Source organism: Camellia sinensis, chromosome 13 (genome assembly GCF_055761805.1).
Source record: "Camellia sinensis isolate YWXY chromosome 13, ASM5576180v1, whole genome shotgun sequence".
NCBI lineage: Eukaryota > Viridiplantae > Streptophyta > Magnoliopsida > Ericales > Theaceae > Camellia > Camellia sinensis.
In genome coordinates this window covers 135,051,088-135,063,636 of record NC_138973.1, presented here as the reverse complement: position 1 = coordinate 135,063,636, position 12,549 = coordinate 135,051,088, and the positions used below count along the sequence as shown (strand labels likewise).

Sequence of the window (12,549 nt, the reverse complement as noted above, 5' to 3'; positions counted from 1 at the left end):
AGTATGCACAAATATACAATCATTCAGTCAGGGACCTAATCCCTATTAAACAGTACAGTACAGTAAACAAAACAGTTACAGAAACAGAAGGGGAAACTAAACACCCCTAAGCCATAACTTGACAGGCTCGGAACCTCGCATTTAGGCACATAGGTTGGCTTGACAAAATTGGAGTTTACCCCGATGCTTTTAGCTGCGGTCTGGTGCCTGTACACCTACATATATATATGAGCAGTGAGCTAAAGCCCAGTGAATAACACAATGCGTAAAGGGGTTAAGAATGAATGTCCTTACAGTAATGAAAACAGTTCATTAAATCAGTATTTCAGTCGTTCAGTCAGTGCAGTCATATGTGGTACATCCATTAGCATAACAATACAGTAAACAGTAGGTCTAAAAAGACCGAGCAATAAATGATGGCCATCAGTCAGTAACAGTAGTGGTTCCAACGAGAGAACCGACAGAGATCTCTGTAGCAGTATCAGTAAACAGTAGGTGCTAAGGATGCCACAATACAGTTCAGAATATAGGACATACATTCATTCAGTTAACAGTAATCAGTTCAGAAAGCAGTACAGTTCAATTGTTCAGAAGATAATCATTTTGAACATATCTTTACACAGATGTTACTCACAGAGTTCTGGGCTACAGTAAAGCTAGAGCGCGTCCCCAGTCGCCAACCCTACACAGTTACAGATTAACACACACTAAGCTACACAGTTGGGAAAGATAACAGCTTAATCCCTAATGCCTCGGTGTGTTTCTACATCTATATCCTCCTTAAGATGTCTTAAACTAGGCCTAAGGATGCCTAGAATGAGATGAGGATGTAAAGATGCACTTTTAAAAGCATTTTCAGACTTTTTGGAAAACAGAGGTCACGCTCGAGCGTAGGTTACTCCGCTCGAGCGGACATGCAGACAAAAGTTTCCGCTCGAGCGTAGACTTACCCGCTTGAGCGTTCTGCAAAACAGAACAAAAGTGCTGCATAGATAAAAATCACGCTCGATTAGGCGCTCGACACCCGCTCGAGCATGAGACAGAATGTCCCGCTCGAGCGTCAATTAATCCGCTCGAGCGGACTTCAAAACAGAACAAAAATGCTGGGAGCACGATTTCCACGCTCGAGCGCCAGTCACCCCGCTCGAGCGTGAGTCCAAATTCTGGAAATTCCAGATTCGAACCTCAAGCTCAAAACCAAGTTTTAAAACATAAATTTCGATCCTCTTGGGCCAATTTTCCAGAAAACACATCAAAACTCATACTATAACATGATTCTAAAGCTCAATTGTAAAATCAAAGCCCAAGGGTGTTTCAACTAAATCCAATTCAAACCAATTTCATGAATACGAAAAGCATGCAAACATGCATGGATTAAAACCATTTCAAAGCTTCAATTTGATGCTCTAAGGAGCCAATTGTTCCAAAACAAGATGAAAACATGGACTTAACATAGCCATGAGCATACATGAGCCAATTCTCCATGGAATCAACTCAAATTCAACAAGTCAAACATGCATGCAAGGAATGAGTTCCAATTCAACATTAATGAACCAATTCATGCCTTAAATCACTAAAGGCTCAAGAATTATGCAAGAATAAGTTCAAATACACAATAAAGAAGGTCAATGATTTACCTTAGGTCTTGGATTATGGGTCAATGTTGCTAACAACCTTCAATTCTATCTAGATTCAAGCCAATTCACAATGAAACAAGTTGAAATCAACTCTTCTAGCTCCTCTCTCTCTCTAAGGTCGGTTGTGTGCAAGAAGTGGAAGAAGAAATGTTTTGTTTGAGTGTATGAGGAGATCAAAAGGGTTCAAGTAGTGGGCCACTCTAGTGGCAAAATGGTAAATAAGACCAACTATGCAATTTAACTCATTTTAATCTAATTTAATCATACCTAATCAGTTTTTAGATAAATATGCTATAAAATCACATAAATTACGATGATCATAAAACACTAATCGATTTCCGGTTCGGCCGCCGATAAGGCCTTCAATTAGCAGTTCAAACATAAAAACACAAACAGATAATCAAACAATCAAACAGATAGACATACAATTGAACAGATATACTCAGTCAATTCAGTTTCAATTTCAGTCAGTCAGTTTAGTAGTTTATTCAGTTCACTTATCAGTCAGTTTAACGGTAATCAGTAGTTTATCGGTAAACAGTAACGAGGGTTGTTACAATGTTGATCAACCTCAAGGCTTTGTTGTCAAAGGCAAAGAAGATAAAGTGTACAAGTTGAAGAAGCCTTTATATAGCTTAAAGCAAGTACTCCGGGCATGGTATAGTGAAATTGATGCTTACTTCAATGAAAAGGGCTTTTAAAGAAGCAAAAGTAAGCCAACTTTGTACATCAAGAGGCAAGGTACAACCGGTATTCTCATTGTTTCACTTTATGTTGATGATTTGGTTTTTACCGGTAATGATGAAAAATTGATTGAAGATTTTAAAAAGGAAATGATGAAGAAATATGAAATGAGTGATTTAGGGCTGTTGCATCATTTTTTAGGCATTGAAATCTACCAAAACAATGGTGGTGTTTTATTTGCCAAAAGAAGTATGCTCAAACACTTCTTGAGAAATTTAAAATGAAGAATTGCAAAGCAGTTGCTACTTCCTTAATTGTGAATGAAAAGTTGTCAAAGGAAGATGGAAGCAAAGAAGCTGAAGCATTTTGTTATAGAAGTTTGGTTGGAAATTTATTGTACTTAACTGCTACAAGACCGGACATCATGTATGCTACGAGTTTGTTGTCTCGGTTCATGCACAGTCCAAGCCAAATTCATTTTGGGGTTGCAAAAAAAGTGTTGAGATATATTCAAAGTACACTTGATTATGGAATTTTTTATGAGAAATTTGTTGATACAAAGTTACTTGGATTTTGTGATAGTGATTGGGCCGGAAGTGTCGATGATATGAAAAGCACTTCTGGGTATGCATCTTTTCTTGGATTGGGTGTAATTTCATGGTCATCCAAGAAACAACAAACTATGGCACAATCATCTGCTGAGGCTGAATATATTTCAGCATCATTGGCAACTACACAAGCAATTTGGCTAAGAAGAATTTTGGATGATTTTGGTGAGAAGCAAGGTGAAGCTACTCCAATTATGTGTGATAAAGCTACTCCAATTATGTGTGATAACAGGTCTACTATTGCTATGACAAAGAATCGCGTCTACCATTCTCGTACCAAACACATTGCTATCAAACATCGTTTCATTAGAGAAGTTGTGGAAGATGATGAGATTCAAATCAAGTATTGCAAGACTGAAGATCAAGTTGCAGACATCTTCACCAAAGCTCTACCAAGGGACAAGTTTGAATTTTTTAGAGAAATGTTGGGTGTCACACAATATGGCATTAAGGGGGAGTGTTAAAATTAATGTCATATTTACATTAGATACATTGGATATATTGCATACATTGGATATATTGAGTTCATACATTCTTTGTATTCATGTATTTTTATATTCATGTATTTTATGTTTATTAAGTACATTGTCTAGATTATATTCATGTACCTAATTAATTGCAAGGTTGTTTAGGTTCATGGATCTTATTCATTGAACTTATGTATAACATTCTCTATATAAAAGGATGTAAGCCTATGGGCAAAATATATGAATAATAAGAGAGAGAAATTCAATACAAAATAATAGTTCATTCTAGAGAGAGTTTTATCAAAAGCTAACACTTTAGTCATTTGAATGGTCATTGCATCCACCCAATTCTATGTTCTGAAGTCTAAGATACTGAGTGTGATTTCTACACTCGCACATAGGTTCCATTGTTGGAGTGGTTTGTTTTGTAGAGAAAAGAGATACTAGGAGTTTGAATTCACTGTTCGAATTTAGTTTTGAAACTCGTGTCCAATCACTTATATCTTAGGAAAACCCACTTTTTCCTTCATTTTTTCATTTCTCTCTCTCTCTGTCTCTCTCTCTCTACACTCCACTTTTCTCTTTTTCTTATCTCTCTCTAAAGAAACTCTCACCAACCCTCATAAATCCTTCCATCCACCAAAATTCGTTGATTTTCTTGACCCTTGTTCTTGAGATCATTTTGGAGAGCATCCCGAGGAGGGCGTTTTTGTGCGATGGAGATCGGATTTTGGCATTGTGAAAAATTTAGGGCTTTTCATCGTTTCCTCTCCTATACTTGATGTATGTATTTTAGTTTTATTATGTGTTATTTTGATAATATAACACTTGAAAAGATTAGGGTTTCTATTAAAGATATGTTTAAAGTAAAACAAAGGGAGATTCAAATTTTTTTTGAAGGTTCTTGTTAGTTGAGTATGGTTGTGTGTAACTCATGGGTTTTGATGAAAAATATCTTTAAAATGAGAAATCCCAAAATTTTGATAAAATCCTAGAAATTTAAAATGTTGAAATTAAGATTTTGGCTAAGTTATGAGAAACTTATAAGTGTTGAAAAACAAGTGTTTATTGAACAAATAAGACCTTGGAAGTATATGTTCAAAATAGATGAAATTGTTGTTGGGGATATTGGAATTCCTTTTGGAAATTGTTTATATGAAAGTATTGAATTCTTGAGAAAGAATGAAGAATGCCTAATGTTGATGTTGTTGATTATGCTCTTGTTATATATTGTCCAATTTGGAATATATTGAATAGAGATAATTGTTTCGCAACCGGTAGAGAGTTGTATTGATTTGTTGTAGAACTCGCATGTGAAATCATGATATTTAAAAATTCATGCATGCATTGAACATTGCATAATTCATGGTCAAACCCTCTTGTTGGAAATTGAGATTTTGATTTTCAAATTGATTCATTGAGAATATTTGAATGTGTTAAGTAATGAGGTAAATACCATATTTTTTTTTCGTGATTTTTTCTTTGTTTATTCCTTTTTTGCCCTTCAATCAAACACCGAAATCACATAAAATATTTGATTGACTTTTTTTCCCTTTGTTTATTGCTAGTTTTCAATTTTGTGCTTTGTGATTTTTGATTTGCAGTTAGTAACATTACATTGAAGATTGAATATGAGTTTATAATTCTACATTGATTGTTAGGTAAATCTATATATTTTGAGTTTCAATTTTCATTTTTGGTTGTTGATTATGGATTGTTCATTATTCTGGATTAATTTTTTATACTATGGATGAGTTGTTTATTGTTCCTGAATTCATTGTCGATTATGAATTGTTGTTGGATTATTAGATTGAATGTAGAACCAATTTTTCTATAATATATCAAAATCATACAGATTTGTTTTTATCACAAAGAAATTTCTTTGTCGTAGATGTTACATTGTTGGAGAATGCACATCTTTTTTTTTTCTTTTTTTTCTTTTTGAGTTTGAATACAATCAATGTTACAATAGAAGTTTTTTTGTTTTGCTATTATTTTGGATTGATTGATTTAATGTAGCATTCTCCCCAAAAATATATATATATATATATATTATTCATCCAAAAGATTTATTATAGAATCCTATAAATTTATCTATTTAAAAACCGATAGAGAAATTTGTTTGTTCTGTCAAAGAGAAATTTTACTATTTAATGTTAAATTAAGAGTTCAATGTTAAATTAATATTATTGTACTTCACAGATATTGATTTAATTGATACTATAAAGTTGTAATTCAGAACAAACAGAAATTTTATTGAAACAAGTTAGTGAAATTTTACTAACATAACTCAGTGAAATTTCACTGAGTTAAAAAACAATAAAATGAAATGAAAAAAATGAAAGTTCACTAATATATTATTTTAGTATAGTTGGGGTATTTTAATAAAAATAAATTATATTTAATACATTTAATATATTCAATTAGAAGCTTATTGCATATTAATATTCCATATAAATACAATTTATTATATGGTTTAATTATATAACTGTTTTAATATTTATGGTGATTAATTCTATTGATTATGTAACTCCTTTATAAATCCATCGTATTTTACAATATATATTGGAGAAGGATTGTTATAGAGAATAAGAGAGAATAAAATATGATTTGTTGAGAGTATTCTCTATATTATATATATATATATATATTGTTTATGTTTTGGGCAATTTTAGTTCGTTTGCATGATTCAAACCTTTTGGTGGTCATGAACATGAACACTTGGATGAGGAACACTATGAGACACATAAGTTTTATCTTGGAATTGGTTCACTTTGGTTGTACCTTCACGAGGGGAGAAAAAACAATTTTAAATAAGTGACAACACGACTTCCAAAGTCTTATAACTATGTTTTTCTACTATTGATTTTGTTTATATATATGTATATTGTTAATTGTCATTGTTATTGTATTATTCATGATAATTATTCAGTTTATTATTTTGATAGACTAACAATCTAAAATTGTTTTTACCTCTAAATTACTGATAGATCTAGCAATATGAATGCATGTCTCTCAATGCATCACATGTCAGATTCCAAGTTTTATGTTATTGAGTTATTTTATAGGGTGCTTAGGCAAAAGTTCAATTTTTAATTTTGTTTAGCCAAAAGTCCAGACGCTAGAACTACCGCAGCACCTATTCCTCTTCCTTCTTCTTCAAGCCTTCGGTGGAAGCGGATGACGGAGGAAGAGAACTATAATACCACCACATCTCTCTCCTCTTTCTTCTTCCTTGCTTCTCCTCTTTATGGTAAGGTCGAAAGTCGCCTCTACCATGTGAGCCCTAGTCCGATGAATTTGATTTCCAACTTCTTCTCTGAGAATGATCATCTGTTTCTCTTGTCGTAGCAAAGACAATGCTTGACTCTCCACGTGGTGATACTCACCGTCATCGCACCTCCTTCTACGACAGTGCTGTCAAACTGTTTACTATTGGATCTCACATTTCATGTGTCGATTCACTGAGATTTGTTCTCAAATCGGCGATGAAGATATTGATTCACTAAGATCTGTTGTGTTTTGGACAGATATATGTATGTATGTATTTGTTGTCTAGTTGTATTTAGACAGACTTATATGATTGATACATACATACATACATATATATATATATATCTGTATATCTATAAGTGTGTGTATCTATGTATTAAGGGTGCTTAGCAGATATTCCGATCCGCCTGAACCAACCGACCCGACCCGACCCGACCCGCCACATTTTGAACGGATGTGTGATGACAAGCGGACAGTTGTTGATTAATTTTTTTCAATCCGTCTAGTTTTGGACGAACGGCGGATTTGAGATTTCTTTGGTCGCAACCGAACTGCCAAACTGCAAGCACCCATCGTAATTTGTAAGACTTTGTGTTTTTAATTTGTTTAGATATTTTGTTTGTGTTTTCAATTAAAAAAGAATTTAGATATTCTGTTGTGTTTTCAATTTGTTATCCTTTTATCAAATGGCAAGTGTTGACATTTGATATTTTTGTATGGAAAATATAAGGCTTAATGTTGTCATTTTTCTTAAGAATCGAATTAAATAGTTTTTGGATAGAAAAAAGTAACGAAATAGTTTTGATAATACACGGTTTTCTTATATGTATTTATTATTGATATTTAACAATTTAGTTGATAATCTTTTGGTTATGTTAAGTTGAATTATTATCCACAAAAAAATGTTAACAAGTTAATACATTTTGTTCAAAATTTGTAAAATTTTAAGCCGTCAAACCGATTCACATCCATCCGCTAATCTGTCCATCCAATCAATTTGCGTCCGCTAATCTGGCGAATGGATGTGGATTGATTTTTTTGCAATCCGACGAATGAATGGCGAATTAGAGGCTTTCTAGCCGCAGCCGAATTGCAGACATCCCTATTACGTATATCTTGAGTGTATATATATCTGTGAGTGTATGTATGTACATCTCTGTATGTGTATATATGAGACAGATTTGGAAAACAAATTAATATTGATAATGATGATTGCAACATAGAAACAAAAAAGTTGACATAGATTTCAACAGATAGAAACAAAAATTGAGCAGGAAGATAGAATTTAGGAAAAAAATTGAATAGATAGATAGAATTTAGGTGAAAAAGTTGAACAGATAGTCAAAAAATTTTAACAGATCAATATAAAATTGAACATATATATAGAATTTATGGAAAAAATTGAATAGATAAATATAAAATTGAACAAATAAATAGAATTTAAGGGAAAAATTGAACAGATAGATAGAATTAGGAGAAAACTTGAATAGATAGTTAAAATTTTTGAACAAATAAATATAAATTTGAACAAATAAATAAAAAATTTGAACACATAGATATAAATTTGAACAAATAGTCAACAAAAAGTCAAATAGATAAAAAAAAGGTCAAGAGGTAAAATTGGAACCAAAATGTCTTCTAGGACTTCTCATTAGATTATTTTACAAAATGCGAATTTCTCACTAACAAAAATATTTACTGAACCTAATGCCTTACACCTTCCTTAGATTGGATTTATTACAAATTTTCACTATTTTATATTCTTTAGATTGAGATGCTTATTATTTTATTGGGTTAATCTGTGTATGTAATTTCTTAGTCATTAGTACAATTTTGTTGTAGTAATTCCGATGATCTAAAGTAGTTGTGCTTGAAAAAAAAGGTTTCTAAAAGTTATTAGTTATGATTGTATCTCTCTTTATAAATAAGAAATCATATATGGTGATGTAAGAAGGATAAAAATATCCTAATCCTTCTAATTGTTTGGTTACATTGGATTGTTTGGTTTGTATAAATTTGTAATTGTTATTGTTCATAATTTTTAAAGTAGTAACTAGCAAAACGAAGTTTAATACAAATTATTTTGGAACTGTTAAAAAGTTTAGAGTACATCATAAATTTTGTAATTAGTGAATTAAAGATTATTGGCCTTGTTAATGTGAGTTGGATAGAAAAATAATTAAGGCCTGGTTTGTCATCCCCTAAAAAAGTCAAAAAGTCGCTATCATATTTAATTCATATCATCTTATTTAAGTCACATCACCTCTCTACCACATCACTTCAAACCTAACACATACCAAACTCATATTTCTTAATAAGTCAAAAAGTACACTTATTTAGAATATCTTAAACAATTGCAACATATATTTTATTCATGGTATTAGTAATTTGTTAATTTAATGTTGTATAAGTTACATGAACACATGAGTAAGTTCATTATGGTCATCTAATTAGAACTGTTGAATTTTAATGTATTAGATGTTATTATATTGTTCTGATCATCTTTCTCTTATGGATATATTATGAGTTTAGGTGGATGTGGAATAGATTTTTTGTAGTAAAAAAGAAAAGTTTCTTTCATTATAATAAAAATAGTTTCTAACTGTAACAGTTATGTTTTTAGAAATATTATTTTTTATATAGTTTAAAAAAATTTGTAACCGAAAGGAATTAAAATTCTTGATCTTGTGGATTTTAAAACCAATTGACAACAGTTTTTGTATTCAATTTTTTATTTTAATAATATAGGTATTTACTACATCATAATTGGTAGTGATTGACTACTTTAGTACCTTAAAAGATTACTACTGGTATGTTTTGGAGTCCCCTATTTGATTCTTTAGTTGTTTATACTCAATTTGTAACGCCCCATATTTCAGAACTCAATTAATATTACCAAATTCATTATCATGATCCGTTTTCAATTAAAAGATATGGAAGCTATAATCTTTAACACCAATAAACTTATCTATAGACGTAGAAGTTCTCCCTCATTTATACAAATGGTACGACAATATTTACAATTGAATATAACTACTGTAGACACTCCATTTTCAACGGCCCTTACAACTTGGACGTCATCGCATGCACACCCAATGATGAGTTTATTTGGTCGTCAAGTGTTTGAAATCCTCAGCAGAATGCCATAGCTTTGAGCCCTTCAAACCCTACACCCAGTTACCTCATTCTTGGACCAACCCTTGGTTTTTCAAGCCTGCAGCTTTTGGTTTTGGGCTGCCAGCCATCACTCTTGGTTACTAGCCACTGATGTGGCCTGCCGGCCACCAGTGATAGCCGACCGGCCACTAGTTTCTTTTGCAGATATTTTGAGACAGTTGTGCCAGCTCTTTGCACAGATGCATGCATCTGCCCCCACGTGTAGGGCTGGATGTTCTTGAGAAGAATTCATGTTTTCTATATATAGAGGGCCTCTCTCTCATGTTTGAAGGTTGGAAACAATTTAGAGCACACTTTTTCCTTTCTCTCTAGCAAATTCCTACATTTTTGCCTATACACCCTTAACCTTTGGCTATACACCCTTAACCAAACCTTTTCATCTTTGAGCTGAGGTGTCTTTGAGGCTTGTTTGAGCTCTTGTCGGTGTTGTTTGCTTGGTTTTGTTGCTTGGAATTAATTTCCTCTTCAAAAGGTATAAGGCTTTACCTATTTGCTTGCTTTAACTACTCTTTTTCTTGCAATTTTCCAAGTGTTTTTGGGCTATAAAACTTTTGTATTTTTGGGATGAAACTTGGGTTTTAAGGCCATTAAAAGTTGAGGGGTGTTCCATCCTTCTTTGTACCTTGCTTTGAAAGCCTTTTCCCTTATATTTCCCACCCTTTTACTATCTGTTTTTGAGCTTTTAAACACTGATTTTCAGAGTTATTTCAATGGCCAAAATCGTGTTTTGAAGTCCAAATTTGGAGGGGTTAGCCTCCCCTCCTTGTATCTTGCTTACTAGCCTAGCTTGTGCCATGTTTTAGCATATTAATCTAGCCTTTTTTGTCTTAATTTCAGCATGTTTTAGGACTTATTTTAGACTATTTTAACAATGTTTTGGGTTGATAGTTGCATTTGAGCTTTATTTTGCATGCTTGTAGTGTAATTGTTCTCATGAGTTTATTTATGGCTTTCCATACTTGTAATCACACTTAATCATCTCTGCAACCTCCCTCATTTCTTGACTTTTGTTTTGCTTTGAAAGTTGTTCAAACAACTTGTTTGTTTAAGCATGAGATTGAGGTGTCATGCTTAATGGATTAATCCCTTAGGGGGTTCATTACCAACGGTACGATGTCTCTTTCATGCCCAAGACAACACTTGGTTTGAGCCATCTTTCTATTAGAGGACTTAAACTCACCATTTGAACTCAATTAATTAAAGAATGGTTGGTCAACTAAAATGAAGTAATTAAAATGGGACTAAAATGGTGCAAGATAATAAAAGTGTTGTGTTCAATCGAACGCTAATTGAACACATGGAAGCTTGAGGCATTTCATACTCATTAGTGATGAAATGATTCAAGTTTCCAATAGTCATTACTTCCCTTGATCTTCAATGATAGGGATGTGGTTTTGGGAGTCTCATTGCATTGCATTTATTGAACTTGCACATTTTGGTTCATATGCCATCATGCAATGAAATTGCTTGAGTTGATGGTTTATGAACCAAGCTTGCTACTCCTTTGATTTGTTCATGAAAATGAGAGGTGAATTGTACAAACAAACCTTTGAACCCTGTACATGCTCTGTTTGTTCTCTGTTGCAGCAAGGTGAACCCTGTAGCAATGGCCGGCAGGCCCTCATCACTGGCTGGCCGGCCACTGATGCAAAATTCAACAGTGTGTTTTTGAGGCAAAGCAGAGTAATTCTGGAAGTGGGCAACAGTGTATGTGTTCTTTGTGCAACAGAGGCTCTTTGGAAACAAAACAGTAGGCTTTTTGGGTGGAAACCAAGCATGCGCATGAACATCCCTCGTTTCCCGAGGCAAAGTAATTAGCCTAGTACTTAATTATTTAGATTACTTACTTCTTTTAATTGCACTTGTGTTGTAATTATTTAATTAGTTAAAGTAGTTAGTTAGTTGTGATGTTCTAATCATTAATTAACTAGAATAGTTAGTTAATTCATGTTCTGTTATAATAATTAGTTAAGTAGTTAAGCTATTTATTCATTTTGTTTTGTAATAGTTGATTAATTAGCTTAGTTTTAATTAGTTAGCTAGTTAGTTTATTCAGACTCTCCTTCGTAAGAGCACAATGTTGTAATAACGTGTATGTCTTCTAACCCCACGTCTTTCTCCCTTTTATTTGCTAGCTTATGATGGTTAGTATAGGAACATCATGTTTTGTTTAGCATACTTCATATTTGCATCCATTTGTATTGCATGCACCGGGACTCAGTTCATCATTCTAACTTGCATTGTTAGTTTAAACATCCTTTGAATACGTGCTTAGACCACATGCTATTTAATTGATTCATATGCCATATTAGTAGCTGAGCCTATTAGTTGCATTTTTGCATGTATCGCATTAGTTATGTCGCATAGTTAGGAATCGTGCATTTTTCTAACTCATTTCTCTTTTGATTTGGAGTACTAGGTAAGCCTTTACTTGCTTTAGCATGATTGCATGAGTGTGATTGTTGCCATGTTTAGCATACTTGCCATGAGGCTAATTGCTTAAATGATAAACTGCTTGAATGCTTGTGGATGAAGGCTTGTTGCTTGAATTAGAATAATTTGAGTAATGTTTATATGAGATCACTTTTTCAAGTGGTACATATTTCGAAACAATTTTCAAAAAACAAACATGAATCGAAGTGTTCCAATTCTTGCAAGTTAGTCTAGACTTATGTGTGTGCGTATCACATAGTAATGCTAGCC

General features: G+C 32.9%; 1 long non-coding RNA gene across 1 annotated transcript; it reads left to right on the top strand.

Moving 5' to 3' along the window:
* Nucleotides 1-3,955: 3,955 nt before the first annotated feature.
* LOC114322254 (uncharacterized) lies at nt 3,956-11,909 on the top strand. The gene is made up of 3 exons (XR_003650618.2): nt 3,956-4,179; nt 5,001-5,057; nt 11,434-11,909. It is a non-coding gene; the product is annotated as an uncharacterized LOC114322254 (long non-coding RNA).
* Nucleotides 11,910-12,549: the final 640 nt, after the last annotated feature.